Source organism: Hermetia illucens, chromosome 6 (genome assembly GCF_905115235.1).
Source record: "Hermetia illucens chromosome 6, iHerIll2.2.curated.20191125, whole genome shotgun sequence".
Classification (NCBI taxonomy): Eukaryota; Metazoa; Arthropoda; class Insecta; order Diptera; family Stratiomyidae; genus Hermetia; species Hermetia illucens.
Window position 1 is genome coordinate 66,612,144 of NC_051854.1, and position 17,820 is coordinate 66,629,963.

General features: G+C 42.0%; 1 protein-coding gene across 1 annotated transcript in view; it reads right to left on the reverse strand.

The window, feature by feature from the left end:
• Positions 1-17,820, reverse strand: part of LOC119660607 — a 586,737-nt gene that overhangs the window by 554,404 nt on the left and 14,513 nt on the right. The window contains exon 2 of the mRNA XM_038069301.1: positions 4,839-5,179. The gene's annotated coding sequence lies outside the window, so the exon portion shown is untranslated. The remainder of the gene's footprint in view (positions 1-4,838; positions 5,180-17,820) is intronic.

Here is a 17,820-nt window from a genome sequence, read left to right on the forward strand (position 1 = left end):
GATCTGAAAAATGTACTAAATGGTGGTCGCCAGAGCAGAATTAAAGAGGCATTGTCTGAAGCAGATGTTACTGGGTGCTTGGCAAGTTTAGTTATTATTTTAGTGAAGCCTCTGCAGTGCATGTAGGGCCAGGCCTACCAAAGAGTACATTCTGACCGTTGGAGGAACTACAGAGTAATGCAATACATGTGCCTCCTGTTCAAGAAGAAGCTAGGATTGTCGGCCCTGCAGATGATTTGACGATAGTTGTTAATGCAAAGCATCCAGACGATATGAGGGTCCACGTGACGGAGATAATGCAGTCCTGGCTGGAAAGTGCCGGACTGATTTTAGCCAATGGGAAAACCGAAACGATCTTGATTAAGAACCTTAGAAAGAAAATACTAACGGTGAAAGTGGGTGGTGCACACAAAACTAAAATTTCACCTGAGTGTAATTATGCGGTGTTTCCAACGATTAATTATCTGAAATAATAAAAAGCAAAAAACAAGTAGAAAACTTGTTCGCACTGATGAAGGGGGCAAGTGGTTCCCGAAATATCGGTTTTTGCAAGAATAAATATCCACTCCAACGAAAAAGAAACAACAAGTTTTTTATTATTTCAAAAAATTTCATCTAGATTTGAAAATGTAAATGCTCTTAGAGATTTTAGAACCCCATCAGATAAAGCAGTACTGATAATGGCGAGAGTGAATCAAAGATGGAAATATCTCCATGAGAAATGAATGTGCTGTACTAATAATTGGTATGATGCAAGCTTGGAAGCCCAAGGCCACTGATAAGGCAAACGAGATGAGTTTTTGAAGGATCAGTGGATGCTTAAACTCGTTATAAATATGAGGCTATGGGTCAAACGCAGACGGAGAAGGATTGAGGCGTGTCTCCCGCGCCTAAAAACGCGACATATTGTACCAACTTGTCCTCCAGGTTACGGGTTGGGTAGGGCTAACAATCCTATACGGAAAACAACTTGTTACGAAGCCACCATAGGAGCCTCGGACTGGATCGATAATACAACGACGAACCCGGCAACGACAACGGAATAAGGATTTGCGCATTTTCTCATGGAACGTGCGTTCCCTGTACAGAAATGCGGCTGCCAACGAGCTAGCCGATACCCTGTCCCAATATAGGGCTGATATAACAGCGTTGCAGGAGATGCGTTGGACAGGGACCGGTTTCCTAGAGAGGAGGCACTATACCATATATTATAGTGGCTACTCAGTAAACCATGTTCTTGGAGTAGATTTCTTAGTCAGCCAAAAAAATGAAACCTGCTATTATCGGCTCTGAAAACACAAGCGAACGGCTATGCACTCTCCGTTTGCGAGGCAAATTTAGAAATATAAGCCGCATTAACGTTCATTACCCTACAGTGGAGGCTGCAGAGTCGGAAAAGGATACCTTCTACGAGGCAGTAGAACGAAGCATCGAAGCCTATCCCAGATATGATATCAAAATCATACTTGGGGAGCCCGTATTCAAGCGATACGTTGGCCCCCATAGCTTACATAGGGATACCAATGATAACGGACTGCGCATTATTCAGTGAGCCTGTACCTGGTTTGCGCCGAAAGCGGTCCACAAACAAACGTGCTCCTCTCCAGACGGGATCACTTTCAACCAAATTGACAACGTGCTGATCGAACGCCGCCACCTCTCAGCCTTGACTCGGATCCTTATCTCGTTGGCATTGTGCTCCGAGCTCGAATAACAACACCACCTACTATTCCCTCTGCCAATCAGGTGAGAATTAACACTGAAGCCATTCACAATAGAGCCCCCCGCAACACCAATAAAGGGGAAATGGATGCCTTAATAACCGCAGTGAACAGAGTTCAGAATCATCTGAAGAACGTTATCATAAATACGGCCGCAAACATACTTGGCCCCAGCCGCAAGAAAAGTCTGAACGGCTGGTTCGACGATGAATGTAAGCTAGCAACGGAACGGAAGAATGCCGCATACCGACTAATGTTGCACTCTCAAAGAAGGCGTGCCCGCGCAGATATTTATCACGAACTCCGTCGAGCGGAAAAGCGACTTCACAGATGGAAAAAGGAAGCCTGGGGAAACTAACAAATCGGTAAACTCGAAAAGCAAAAAAAAACGCGCAAGTTTTACCAACAAGTCAGAAGGATGAAGTTTTACCCACCTCGATGAACTACTGAACAAACAGAACACCGGCGAGTTGGAGGTAACGCCAACTAAAGATGATGGACAAATGCTGCCACCACCAAGTATAGTATATATAAATGCTATTCATCGGCTTCAAAATCTTAAGTCGCCGGGAGCCGATGGAATTACAGCCGAATTGGTTAAATATGGAGGCAACCAATTACACAAAGTGGTTCATCAACTTATGCTCAAAGTGTGGGACAGAGAATCAATGCCTGACGATTGGCAATGAGGCATTATATGTTCTGTACGTAAAAATGGTAATATCACGCAGTGCAGCATTATAGAGGCATCACGTTGCGAAGTACCATCTATAAAATATTTCCCGCTATATTGCTAGGCCGGATAGCCCCATACGCTCAGAATATCATTGGCTCATACCAAAGAGGCTTCGCTTCAGTCACAGATTTTCCTTGTCCGGCAAGTGATGGAAACACTCTTGGAATATGGTCATTACCATCTTTTCATCGACTTTAAAGCCACAGCCAGGGTAGAACTGTACACGGCCATGAGAGAATTTAGTATCCCGGCGAAATTGGTAAGACTGACTAAGCTAACCCTGACCAATGTGTGAGACCAGATAAAAGCGGCAGGATCACTCTCAAGTTCCCATTCAAGATCAATAACGGTCTACGACAAGGACAAGGACATCATGCGTCCTCTTTAACCGGGCCCTGGAAAAAGCGATCCGTGATACTGAGGTAAATGCAAAAGGTACGATCCTCTTTAAGTCTAACCAACTACTGGCCTATGATAACGATATCGACATCATGGGAAGGACGACCCGAGACTGCCTTCAGATCGAGTAGGCGGCGCGAGAGCTTGGGCTGCACATCAATGAAGGTAAGACAAAATATATGGTGGTAACGTCAGCACCAAAAATCAACCAACCAACAACATCAAACGGGAAGAATAAAAATAGTAGATTACAACTTTGAGACCGTAGATAATTTCTCCTGTCTAGGGTCCAAAATCACAACCGATAACAGCTACGATGACGAAATCCGCGCACGGTTGTTGGCTGCCAACAGAGCCTATTTCAGCTTACAAAAACTGTTCCGCTTGAAACGTCTTACCATAGGGTCAAAGCTTTTACTGTACAAGACAATAACCTTGTCAGTCCTCATGTATTCATCGGAGACTTGGGTTCTTAGCAAAAAAAAATTGCGAAATCTTGGCCGCGTTCGAGAGAAGAATCCTGTGAAGAATTTTTGGATTCCTACATGAGGATGGACGATTCTGTAGCTTACATAACGACGAAATCTATGAGCGATATCATGACCGGTTGTGGATAAAATCCGGTTCAATAGGTTACGGTGGCGGGTCACTTAATCACGAATAGTCTATAAGGACAATATCTATGGTAGAAAAAGAAGGCGAGGCAGACCCTGGCTGAGATTGAACGATGGCGTAGGCCAGGACGCCAGACAGCTTTTAGGGATATCAAATTGGTAGACCTCGGCGCAAAAACCGGGGAGTTCCTTATTAAGGCGGGTCTAGACCGGATACCCATCATCACTTGTTGCGCCGTTGATGATGATGATGGGTCAAGTGGAAACCCAGGAAAGCAGCATATAATCCAGTTTCTCACTGGCCACTCTGCAGAGAATATCTGCTGTTTTAAATGATTGCTCGAATAGTCCCGAATGCAGCAGCGTACTGAAAAATGAGATTTCCTCGCTTGATCTGATTCGCCAGCGAAAGAAAAACTAGAACGAAATGCTGAAGACGAGCGAGATTACCGAGAATAAAGTGGAAGAAGTGCTCAAATCTAAGAGCTTGCCTGCTATTGCCATCAAAATTGTAAAAATTAAAAACAAATTGCTGAAGAAGACAAGATGGAGGAAATGTTTGAATAATGGCCTTGCTGGGTCAGGGCCAGAAATACCCAGTTTCGTTTTTAGTATTAGCACATCCGCTCTAAGTTAGTTGATTGAGATGTTATCTTTTTCATTACAGTCAGCACTAGTAAAGCCATCAATTGACTTAGAGAAAAAAAAATGGTTTCAAAAGGTTTTTTGCATGAATATCTGGTACTTATGAACGCGACGACCGATTTTAATCAAAACTGTTCTTCGTAATTCAGTATTAACGAAGTAAAGCTAGTTAACATAAAAAAACTTCCATTTCTTTGCAATTTTAAAAGTAATTTAGATCTTTTTGTTCTCGTTTTGAAGTAGTCAAAATTCTTCACAGAATGTGTTAAAATAGGAACTCATTAAATCGAACCCCATTTTAGTTTACAATAGCTCCAAATATTCGTGGCACCCCCATACATCTAGGCAAAACGAAGAAATTGAATAAATGAATACAATCTGAATCTTCGTGGAAAAGATATTCTCTAGTGTATTGTAGATATGTACGAGTATATACTTCCCAAACGAGAATATATTTTGGTTTCTTAAATGCCTTTGTAAAGATTGTAGGCTAAAATTGAAGACCTGAATAAATAATCAAAATAGAGAGAATTTGTATTGTAAGTATGCTAAGGAAAAACTGAGGGAGCTCAACAGGTTGTTATCATGACGTTTCGGTAACTTCGAAAAAAACCCAATGGCTTCCTCTCTCCAAAACGAGTTCGACGCTTTTAAGTTTATTTTGCGCTCTTCATTGGAATTTTTTTCATTTATTATTGGTTAAAATTGTTTTCTGATACTTACCGTTGCGATGTGACCGCCACACTGACTTTTGAGAAGCCGTTGTTAAAAAATTATTAAAATTCGCCTGAAAAATTGACGCACTCACTTAAGCACAAAAGTAACACTAAATTCCTCTTTGGGTTGCTTCGCTTAAAATCACTTCACAATGGACTTTTCAGAAAAGCTGGAACTCCACTTTTCCTCTCTCATGCGTGCAGCATGCACTAGAATATTTCCTTTGAACTTTAACAGATCTATCACACACGTTTAATTTAACGACTAGAATTTGCTAGATTATCACTTGAACACCAATATTGGTTATACGCTGAATGGTCCGCGGATTCCTTCGCGCTTTCACTTCACTGAAACATTGAGAAATTATGGGGAAACTATGATTAGCTCTTTAGACGGAAAACTGAAAATTTAGAATCATGGAAGCACTTTATCAGGATTTTCGAAAACCCTTGGTTTTCACAAATGAGGCTTGGGGACTTCGTTACTTTTGGGACTATAACCGGACGCGATATTTCCACCTCGGCCTGACCTCCAGACTTTTTCATAACAAACGCGGCAACCGTACACGCTCACTTAACACTCGATAAAATTAAATTTCCGAAAAACGTTAAAGGATCCATTTAATTGAAAAAATAACTCTAAATTCCGGTTGGAAAAATCAAGAAAATTTTCGTAATCGTCAAGCGAAACGTCATTCGCTCAAATAATAAAGTTTTCGGGGAGTTGGAAAATGCGGCGAAAAAGCAATGGCAATCTGTTGGTATGGGGTTGGTTAAGAAACAGCAGAGCGGGACAACGGCGAATTCCCTCATCCGCAATTGTATTGGATGCTTACTGTTCTTAAATGTTTTACACCCAGTGCAGAAGGTCACGTTTCACCACCCACTGGGCGAAAGCTTTCCCCATCTCACATGAATGGAATTCGGAATGCAGTTGGCGCGCGAATGTAATTAGTTAGTGATGACTTTGATAGCGAAAAAAAGGATGCCTTTCTTGATTAAGGAGAATACTGACGTTCGGTTGACTGCATAAATCAAATTTATTTATAGAAGTTGCCATGGTTTTTGCCTTTTTTGTTTCGTTTGCAACAGCAAGAGCTGACGAAGCTAATTGACTTAAGCAATTCAAGGTCAGCTTCTACACTCGTCGAGGGGTCTGCAAAGACAGATAAATTTTGTAAGAGGGAAGGTTTCAAGTACGTTCTTGGTGTTGTAGGGTTGAAGGCAAGATTTACCACGTGATGTGCAATTGCACAGATGAGTATATTCGCAAGCATTAAGTGTGTGGTTATCTGTTTACATACTAAGAAATTGAGAATCAGGAGCTGAAAGTTTTAAATTCTTAGGAGTTTGGGGCTCTACTTATGAGTTTCGTGCCTTACTATTTTTATTCTATCTAACGAGAAAGGCTGCTGAACGTCATCATTTGCTGGTAGAAACCTATATTGAACACGCTCCTGGTAATTTTAATGGAAGAGAGAATGAGCGAAGACCAGCAATTGAAGGAGTTACTGGATGAAAAAGCAATTCAAACTCAACAGCAAAAAGCACTAAATTTGTCACAATCAGCAGACACTTACTAGTAATAAGGAACATTAATAAACTTGGTAGTTGGGTCTGCTAAAATTTAAATAAACTTCAAATAAAAAGCCACATTTGAAATGGTGCTCCAATGCAATGCAATTGTAACGAAGAGCGGAAGATGGATTTATTTTGAAAACCCAAACCGAAAATGTGGCATTCATTTGACGAAGTCGGTTTTTCAACAGCAACAATAAATTGCTTCAGCAAGAAGACTCTGCTGGGACCAGAGCAGTATTGTAAATTATGAGCACAAGCTGAGCAAGTCCTAACGATTGCTCTTCGCAACAAACGAAGGGAAGTTCGCCTGGGGTACCAAAGTTCAGGTCCCGAAAGTCGCCTGGCCCGGATGGGATGAATGGCAAGATATGCAAAGTCATCCTACCTCATGTTCAGGGTCTCCGTGAATTTTTTCTACGGGAGCGTTATTTCCCTGCTTTCTTGAAGACTTCTAGGATGGTTGTGCTCCTGAAGTGACCAGAGAAAGATAAGAGTAATCCTTAGCGGTACAGAGCCGCATCTCTTCGCTCTATGGTTCAGCGACCGAGAGTGAAAGTACTTCATCTGGCATCAGTATAGGACCGGTCTAACGAAAGCGCCTTAATGCGTGTGAGCTTTGTTGCCCGTTGTACTAACAAATACCTCCTTAGAATCTTCGTAGATTTCAAAAGTGCATTCGATCATCTAAGTGGGTTATCTGTATTATCAAACATTTGTGAGTATGGCTGTCAGAAATTAGTTCTTTGAAAAAGCTACCGCCATGTTAGGAAAGTATTCGTCCAAGGGGTGAACATAGATGGGTTAATGTGGAATGCGGCTGCCCACACGAACTGATCGGAGGTCTATTTATGATTTGTATATGGAACTTGATGATAAATAAACTGCGCTTGGTTTGCGTTGTTTGAGCAGATGATTTTCTCATTTTTTTGAGGAAACAGTCGCTTCGAGTTTGAGCAGCGGCATATTAAGTGCCTGGGTATCGTTAATGCGTCGCCTTTTAAAGTCTATGTCGCAATTTCAACGCATAAACCGTCACGATGTTGCCGAAAGGCAATCTACGTCGTCCACCTCTAGTTAATTTGAACGGGGTAAATGTAAAATACCGGGAGAAAATGACATACTTACGAGTCGTCATCGTCCGCTTGACCCCGCATCTGATCGAGGTTACGACTCATATAACTTAATTGGTATGGATGTTTAAGCATTTGATCAGGTGTGAATGAAGTCCAGGCAGAAGAACTGCTAATCCATATAGGACAGACTCCTTATTGCAGGAAACTGCTTTACGCCTGTCAATGAGTGGTGTTGTTACTGTGTCTTCCTATATGTCGGGCGGTTTCAACCGATACTGTGCAGATATTGCTGGGTATCCCTCTTGATCTAGATGTAGTCTGATGTGCCACAGCTTACAAGGTCGGGAAGAGTTCTTTTGCTGCAAATGGGTTGGCACTACTTGCAGTCAAAAATTTCTTAGCGGACAGTGTAACATATAAGTGGTAGCTTAGATGGAATGAAATGTACGACTGCCAGAGGAAGTTTTATCAAGACTTTAGGCTCGAGATAGGCTTATTCCTGACGGGCCGTGCTAGCCGTGCTAGCGTGAATGAATTTCTCTCCTCACTGAACCTTGCCTTCAGTCAGAGTTGCGTTCTGTATTGGGCAGATTCGGAGGACTGGTTTCATGTCCTATGTCCTGGACTATGAGCCACTGATACTATATTAACATTTTAAAAGAAAATTTGCGTGCCAGTGCCATGAAACTCGGAATCGAACGAACCTAGAAATTTTATCAGGATAACGACCCAAAGCTTTGGCTTCTTTATAATTGCCCAAATGTCATTAAAACACCAGTCCAAAGCCTCGAACTTAACCTGATTGAGTATGTATGGAGTATTTTGGAAAAAAAGCTAAGAGACCGCCACTTCACTAATGTTAACCAGATGGAGGAGATCCTGAAGGTAGAGTGGCTGAAAATCCATGCAAAAACGACAAAAAATTTGGTGCAATCGATGCTGCGACGATTGCGTGGAGTTATTCGTCGTAAGGGAAGAGCAACAAGATATTAACTTTTTTTATTGAATTAGATTATTGTACTTATGTTTTATGTCGAATACCTTCTTTGCTTTGAAGTGGCCTACGAAGATAAAAATGGCTCCTTTTTAAGGTTTTGTGTAAAACAAAACCTTATTAAAATCGATTCACTGTCTGTCTGTCTGTCACACGCACATTTCTCCAAAATAGCTAAACCGATCCGAATGAAATTTTGTGGATAGATGTGAACTATGAAATCCCACGCATACAGCGAGTGACATAAATTTAGGTGGAGTTTCCCTCCCCATACATGGAAAGGGGGGATTTAAAAAAAAATTCAGTGGATATAATCTTGTAGGCTATCAAATGAAATGTTTCGATTGGTACTTTTCGAAACGGACATTAGTTTTGGCGTGAATTGCAAAATGCGTGAGTAAAGAGTCAAAATGTAAAGTGAGACAGGATTCATTTTGGGAAACTACCCAACCCAAAAATCCGAAAAAAGATCAGGATGGTGCGCTTAGATGGAATCTAGGTCTCAAAATATGTTTCAGCTCGATATCTGCTCAAATAAACTTACTAATAGGATATTATCAACTTTTGGAAATGTACTGAACCCTGGCTATTAACGCCAAAGTTATAGCAGTTCAAACTTTGAAATTTCGCGCTTTTAAAGCCATCCAAATAAGATTCTGACGTCATAATTAACGAGAATAATTGACATTCGAACGAAATATTAAATTTCCATTCATGAAGAATCTACTTCTCCCTAGCCCTTTTTTGTATCTGTTGTAGGTTAAATTTTTCGCATTTGCTGATAATATTAAACTCAGAGTCTGAAGTGTATGAGCTTGACTATTATCAATACAGGGCTTTCCATCAAATGATTTATTTAAATCGCTTTCTAAAGACTAGAGGGCAATGGAATATTTAACAATGTGACACGATTGATATTGGTCGCGGATATTCTAATTTCGGATGTAATTAAAACGTGTCACGCCACGAGTTCAATGAAACACATTCGTCTCCATTACCGCAAGACGACGTTCATTGTCTTTTATAGTCGGCCAACACTCACAACTATAGAGAACGGCAGACCGACGACATTGCCGTAAATTTTAGATTTGATACGTTCGCTGATACGTCGACCACAAAGAACACCAGTTGTGGAATGCCACTTCATCCAGGTCGCATTAATGCGTGAAACAATTTCATTACGCAGTTCTCCATTGGCTGGTAGCATTGACCCGAGATATTTAATTCGCTCAGTTCTGGTCAGGTTACTGCAACTGACAGAACTGAGCATTTTAATTTTTCTCGAGTCAATGGAGAACTGCGGTATGCTCCTCACAAAACCTTTTATATCTGAAGCGTTTTAATAAAAACTGAAGTATTTTATGTTCCAAAATATCAAACATTATTTCTTTGTTGAATTTAGTTTTTAATATTTTATAGGATATTTGCAACAGTGATCACATGTCGAATACTTTTTTGGGTCGCTGAACTTCAGTTTGGAAAATTTAACAAGTGGGTATTGAAGTTAAGTATTGCTAAAAGCGGTTAGTACTTAGATGGGGAACTGGATGGAAGCTTAATTGCAACTTTTTCTATCTTCTTTCTTTAATCATAAAATAGATGCATACCATAGGATACGATGCATAGTTTTGTGGAAGTCATCATTGAATTTTTATATAAGTGCAAAAAAGACAGTTGTAAACAAGCTCCGTACATGAAAATTACTAAAAACCTTTGATACTTGAGGTATCCACCTTTTGGTTTCTGTGAATTGTTTATTTTTAAAGCCGCATCATTGTAAGCAAGAGACCAGTTTTCTGTTTGTTACTCATTCAGACAGATTATAACGAAAACAATATTGCAAGATATACTCCAAAATGCACCTCGAACAACTATATTTGGTACATTACATTACGCGCCCCTTTCGCATATTTGGAAAATCCGCCACTTCTTACCCTCCACACACACACACACACATTCAGAGCCTCCGTGGGATCTCATAATCGCCATAATCTCACTTGATTTCATGATAAATTTAAGGAATAAATTATGTTTGGCAATCGTACACTACTATGTATCTAATCAGTGAGTCAAGTAAGATTTTATGTGTTAATTATCACAACTCATCATTTAAGATATGACATGTGTTATCTAAGTGGGAGGAAGGTGACAAAAAATGTAATTAGAACTTGTACATTGATTTAATGATGGTATCCCCTAAATGATTAATAGTGATCGTAAATGAATTTCTTTTAGTTCATGGTATGAAGTTCTGTTTACATTATTCTAACATACAAATAAAAGCATATGGAAGCATTCGACTAGCAGTCTCCTTTTTAATACCCCCAGATACCAGATTGTTTTTCAGAAAGAAACGCCCGCAGTCAAGCGTGTTTGTTTTTCGTCAATCTGCGCTAAAGTGATTCATTTAAATTATTGCATTTTTCGATGAATCTGAGAGTGAGCAAGATATCGTTGATCAGATCGTTGCAAAAAAACCTCGTCAGTCATCACTTTATTGAGTCACTTTTATATTGATTTGCACTTAAACTATTCTGGGCCAGCTTTGCACATTCGGGACCTCCACGCATTCCAACCTTCTGCTAAATGCATCTTAATACTCCACTTTAGAACAAATTTTTACTAAACTTGGCTAACGAATATACATGTAAACACAGCAACCATTTGAGGAAAGAATGCACTGTAAACGCTATGTTCACCACGATTTTCCTTTAGCAACAAACGCGGGAAATACACTGCCAACAAGCACGAATGCCCGGGCGTCTAGCGCTAAGAAAAAAGTTCAAAAGCAGAATTTCGATTTCGTATGGAATCAAGTTTGCAAAGTTCTCGGCTCAGAAAAGCAGTCATATCGAATTATACTTGAAAGAGGGTAATAAAAAAGCAATTACAAGTTCTCATATGTTATGCGGCGGTATATCGCGTCCGTAGTATGGAAACTGAAACAGAAAAAATCCAAGCAAGAACAGATACTCAACCCAATATGAAACAATGCGCTGTGATAGCTGAGTAGCTCGCCAAGCATCTGATGACCGGCTGCCCCTATGATTCGAGCGATTGATAACAACTTTTAACCGTATGTTAAAAAGTCTTGGCTGGAGCTCGATAAGATTCATGAAAAGTATTCTTCAAGGAAGGGTTAAGTCTCCGTCTTTATTTACCTTATAATTTGCTGGGAACGGCAAAAAAATAAACTTTCATCGCCCATATGTGGGAGAAATTTAAATTTCTAAAATTCAATAGTAAGAAGCCGGAAAACCGGAAATTCGGCGCTTCAGGTATGAAAGGTCTTTTCCACCCCTCCCACTCCCTGCTTTTCTAACAAATTTCAAAACTAAGGCCGGCTTCGAAAAGTACTAATCGAGAGCTTTCATTTGATACCCCACATGACTACATTCGGTGAAAAAAAAATTTACATCTCTCTTTTACATGTATGGGGACTTCCCCCCTAAATTCAACCTAACAGGATATCACTCACTGCATGTCTGCGGGTCCACAGTTCCCAACTTCCTACCAAATTTCGTGTTAATCGGTATAGCCGTTTCTGAGAAAAGTGCTTGTGGGAAAAGGATGGAAAAGAGCGAAGAACGCATACTTTTTCTGTATGAGCTCAAACTCGGCCATAAAGTAGTGGAGGTGACCAGGGACATTAGCAGCGCATTTGGAACTGATGCGGTAAGCGAACGAACCACATGGCGGGTGGTTCGAAAAATTCCAGTCAGGCGACGTAAACCTTCGCAGACATCCAGAATCATCGATTGACTACGACGAACTGCGTTTGCTTGTCGGATCCGACACACGTCAGTCTGTGAGGGACATTGCAGAGAAACTGGGCGTACATTATTCGACAGTTTCCCGGCACCTGCAACAACTTGGAAAGGTGAAAAAGCTCGACAAATGGGTTCCGCATGCCCTTACGGAACAAAACATGGCCCTTCGAAACGAAACTTGCAGTTCGTCACTCTCCTGCGATCTCTTTTGCACAGAATAGTGACATGTGATGAAAAGTGGATATTCTACGACAATCATCGCCGATCGCACAATCGCTAGATGCTGATGAGCCACCTTAGCATATGCCGAAACCGAGCCTCCATTCGGAGAAGGTAATGGTGACTGTTTGGTGGTCTACAGCTGGAGTTAACCACTATTCTTTTTTGGCACCTGGAGAAACGATAAATGCATAGAAATACTGTTCCCAACTCGAGGAAACGCACCAAAAATTCAGTATTCAACGGCCGAGATTAGTCAATAGAGATGGTATGATACTCCTTCACGACAATGCACGACTTCATGTTTCCAGAACAACGGTTCAAAAGTTGAACGAATTGCCTCATCCACCATATTTATCGGACCTTTCGCCAATCGACTACCATTTTTTTAAAATATTTGTATCATTTTTTGGCGGAAAAACAATTTAGGAATGAAGAAGCTGTCAAAATTGCCTTCGACGAATTTATCAATCCCCGACAGTTGGACTTCGACGAAACTGGCATACATGCTCTTGAATCTCGCTGGGAGAAGTGCTTTGAATCGACTGGCACCTATTCTGATTAAATCAATAAATTTCTGTAAGCTTTACAGTCGTTTGAAATTTTAGTACCAAAACGGTAATTTCATTTGCAACAACCTAATACGTAGCCAGCCTGCAATATATATGCAATTAGCATGTCAAACTACTCACTTCATTGTGATATTGATATTAGTGCTTTTGGTTGCAGTAAGTTTACACGGTAAAGGCAACTTTTTAGGTTGGATAGTTTCTGAAAATGGGCTTCCGACCCCTCGCACTCCTCGTCTCTCCAACGAATGTCAAAATTAAGCCATCGACAAAAAATTAATCAACACCTTTCATTTGATATCCAACATAACTATATTCGGCGAATAAAAAATTTACGCCGTGCATGTATGACTCTCCCCCCTCCCTTAATCTCAATATAGAAAAAGGTTACTCGCTGTGTATCTGGGCGTTCAAAGTTTCCACCTTCTTACCAAATTTTGTGTCAAACGGTATAGCCGCTTCTGAGAAAAGTCTGTGTGACAGACAGTAAGACCCCTGTGCGGAGATCTGGCAAGATCTCCCATCAGGTGCGTGCTTTCGTACGAATAAGAGAATGCCCGGGGATGCGTAGGAATATGCACTTGTACGCATTTGGAGGTATGCCTGCATCGGCATTTTTATGCGTAGGTGGAGTAGGTGGGAGAAAAACACCCATCCGTGAATCAAAATTACCATGGGAAGGACACCCTGAACAATAAACCAATATGGAAGAAGAAATGAGAGAAAAATTTATGATGCAGGGACTCATAACCCCAGTACCGGCGGCTTTTGGGAGTGGGCAAGCAGGCTCCCGGCTGTCGATATCCCTAGATTGCGGTGCCTTGGTGGTGGCGTACTTGGCCGCCGTTGCATCGAATACTACAAGTAGTCCAGAGAAATAGGTATTTAAAAGGAATACATCACTCCCGAGAACGTCTGTTCCAAAAACATGGAAAGGTGTTCCACAAACTGGTCATTCATTAGCACATAGTTGGGCGCCTACACCTGGTCGAGAGATGTCGCAGAACTTAGTGTTTGATCCATTTAGGAGAAGCTCGACGATGCTGCGATCTCCCCCGAAGTCAACGTTGGTGAAGGATGAAAATCAGGGAAGCTCCCGAAGGGCTAATAAATATGGAAGTGCCCAGTGGGAAAACCAAGCAGAGGAGTAGTGTCAGAATACAGACGAATCATCGTTTGCCCTACTGGGAGAGAAAATAATAGAGTTGTCCGAGTTCATAAAGAACAAACACAATGTGCACCAGGCAATCAAAAATATGGTCCGAGCCATTCGTGTACTGTACAATAGTGCCAAGGTCGAAATAAAATTGCCTCGAAGAAATCGAGCATCACTCAGGCAACATAAGTAACAGTCCTTCAGAATACAAAGTGCGGTAAGCTTGAAAAGAGGAGTAGAGAGGACGCGAACGATTCTTTCGGATCCTCGTAGGACACGAAAAAGGTAAAAGGCCTCTCATCAGCAAAGAGGAAGGCAAACAAAGTGACCAAAATCGTGGAAACAGCGGCACCGACTCCAATCGACCCAAGGGAGGTAAAGCTCCAAAAAGAAATCAAGCAAGCATGGTACAAGGTTGGCGGAAAGAAAAATGCGACACATAAAAGAAAATTATGGCCCGAATCGATTATCACCTTGAAAAAAGATGATATGACTTATGCCGATATCCGATAGATGAAATCCGATCCTAAGCTGATGGAACTTGGAGAAAGCATCAGCCGAATCAGATGCTCTCAAATCGATATTTGATGCTGGAGCTGAAGAAGTCTCCGGGAAAAACGGCTGAAAATTTCATCGGCAAGATGGTGAAGTCCTTAGAGGAAGAGGCACAAGTACTGACCAGAAAACAGGAGAGCGTGATCCACTATAAGGATATTACTAAAATCACCAGCGAGGAGGATATCTGCGACGCCTTGGAAAAGCAGTTTGGACCACTTGGCTGGTGAAGTAAAAACAGGTTAGGTCGTTTGTCGATTCAGGGAGCAGGTGTCCTTCAAGCGCTGCTTTAGATGCTTTGAATTTGGCCACATAGCAACGAAATTCACCGCTGACTGTGACAGACCAAAAAGATGCAGAAAATATATGGGAGAAGGTCATATGTTCACAAAGTGCAAAGCCTGAATCGAAGCTGCCATAATCAACAAGTCTTATCACAACAACCTGGAACAGCCTGGACTACAGATGTGACTGACAAGAAATCAAGCCATTCAAGAAGTGATGAAGTTTCCAAAAGATCCAATAGTTGGCATCTATGCTTCACCAAGCGCGACGATAGCACAATTCGAAGAAATGCTAAGTATGCTGGTCCCGGATGCAAGAAGTCGAAACCCCAAGATTATAGCGGGTGATTACAACGCGTGGGCTGTGAATTGGAACTACGAACACCAAGGACCGTATCCTGCTCGAGGCTTTCGCGGAGCTAGACTTGCAAATACCCCACCTTTCGTGGGACAGGGTCGGGCTCAATAGTCGATCTGGCATATGTGAATACCACATTGTCAGTGAGCATTATAATCATAGGACCACCAGGTAATTTTCTTCCAGGTCGAATATGTGGTGTGTGGCGATGTGCTTTCCCGCGGAGCTGGAAACCAGGGCTGGTTCGTGAAAAGGTTTGAAGAGGATGCATTCATAGAGATGCTATTGGGAGGCCACCATTCCAGTGGTGCGGCTTCAGAAAGGGTAGAGCCAATTATGCAGACACATAATGAGAGTATGGGACGCTGCTATGCCGAGGGGGCGAGTGAGCGCAAAAATGCGCTTAAGCTATTGGTGGAATGAAGACATCGCGGAGATGTGAGCTGCATGTTTTCAAGTTAGAAAGATATGCCAACGACCTAGAGAAAGACCAGACTTCGACAAGAAACAGCAAGTATATGTGAACTTTTGAGGTAGGCTTGAGCAGGTTAGACGGACCAGCAAGCGAAAATACTTCAAGGAACTTCACGCAGAGGCAGACCAAAGCCCCTGGGGAACAGAGTGAGGACGAACACCACAAGTGACCTGCCCAGATTTTCTGTTCGATATCGTGATGGCACTCTTACCCCCGAATAAAGAGGAACGCAAAAAACATAAACAAAAATTGGACGTCTACACCATATCTGCGGAATCCAAACAGTAGTACACCGTCACCACCTGTACTTCCCGTGCCAAAGGAGGCCACGATAATCGGTTTCGCAGATGATCTAGCCGTGATTGTCGCCGCGAAACAACCTAGAGACGTTAAGTCATCATTAGCACACATCATCACTTTAGCCGGTTATCAAATACCTGGGGATGATGATTGACGCAAAAATCAATTTCAAGGGACACCTGTGTTATGCCTGTGAAAAAGCGGCAAATACCAGTGTATTATTAGCGCGGATGGTGCATAACATTAGAAGTCCAAGATACAGTCGCGGATTATTTGTGGCCAGAGTGGTTCGCTGGTTTGGGAGGAAGCACTAGCGTGTGAGAGGAACCGGAGGCTGAGTGGCGCTAAGGGCGGGCAGTGCCTTCAGAACAATATCAAGTGATAAAAGGAGAATGAGTCCACCTGAAAAGGATACAGAATACCGCAAGGCGGCAAGACGAGAGTCGCTACAAAAGTAGCAGAAACGGTGGGATGACTCACACGGGCGTCGTTGGACCCACATTTTTATTTTCCGTATTGAGGAAAGAATGCAGCGGCGATACGGCGAGATTAACTTCCATCTGATCCAACTCCTGTTAGGAGATGGTGGTTACAAGAAGTATCTGCCCCAATTCGGGTTGGATGATTCTCCCTTTTGTCCTGAATGTGGTTGCAGACCTGAGGACCCGAAGCATGTTATGTTCGACTGTCCACGATTTTACTCAGCGAGGGGGAACTTGGAAAATCAACATAAGCCCGCAGAACATCGTCGGGGAAATGCTGAAGTAGGAGGGGAATTAGTGTAGGGTGAACTCCGCAATCAAAAGTATACAGGAGGAACTTGAAAAAGCGGAGCGCGCAAGGAGGACGCGAAGAACGAAAAGTTTGGTCGCATAAAGCGCGGTTTCCCCCGAAGTAATGGTTTGCTGCGGTTCCGCGAGGAAGGGAGAAGGAGAAAGTGGAGGTGGTTTTAGTGGGTGAGAATCCCACACACTGCTGAAACCTGGCACGTTGTGGTTCTAAGAATTCCACTTCCATCCATAAAAAAAGACAGACGAAAAGACATTGAACTGATTTTAATAAGGTTTTGTTTTGCAATCAAAACCTTAACCTTACTGGTATGGACTCGGCCGTATGGAGGTGAACCTTGGAAGACGGCACCGGCTAATAACCTTTCCTCAATAGGCTACAAACTCCCTTTCCACCTATGAATTATCAAACCACTCTAAATAAGTGTGTAATAATCACGAATATTATACTACAATGAGCCCAAAGACCACATAGAAGCGAGATCTTCCTTTGAGTAAATTCTCCTGTCCCCCATCGCATTATTGTTCGCAAAAGGCAAAATACCAATAATAATGAGGCGTGATTCAGTATGAAAAAAATGGGTTCTACCCACACACTGCCAGTTATTAGTCACATTAATCTCAGTAATGACGAGCTCCTGACCTAGGGTGCTCTTTTACTGAGTACTATGTCTGAGTATGAAAGTTAAATTGAAACAACTGATTACGTACGCAGATAACGTAGATCAAGAGCTGCAGTCAACAGGAAATAAAATATGGAGGACATAGGGTCATCATCAACGGTGCAACGACCAGTATCCGGTCTAGACGTTGGTATGGAACTCCAGACATCCCAGTTTTGTGCCCAGATCCACCACTTTGATATCC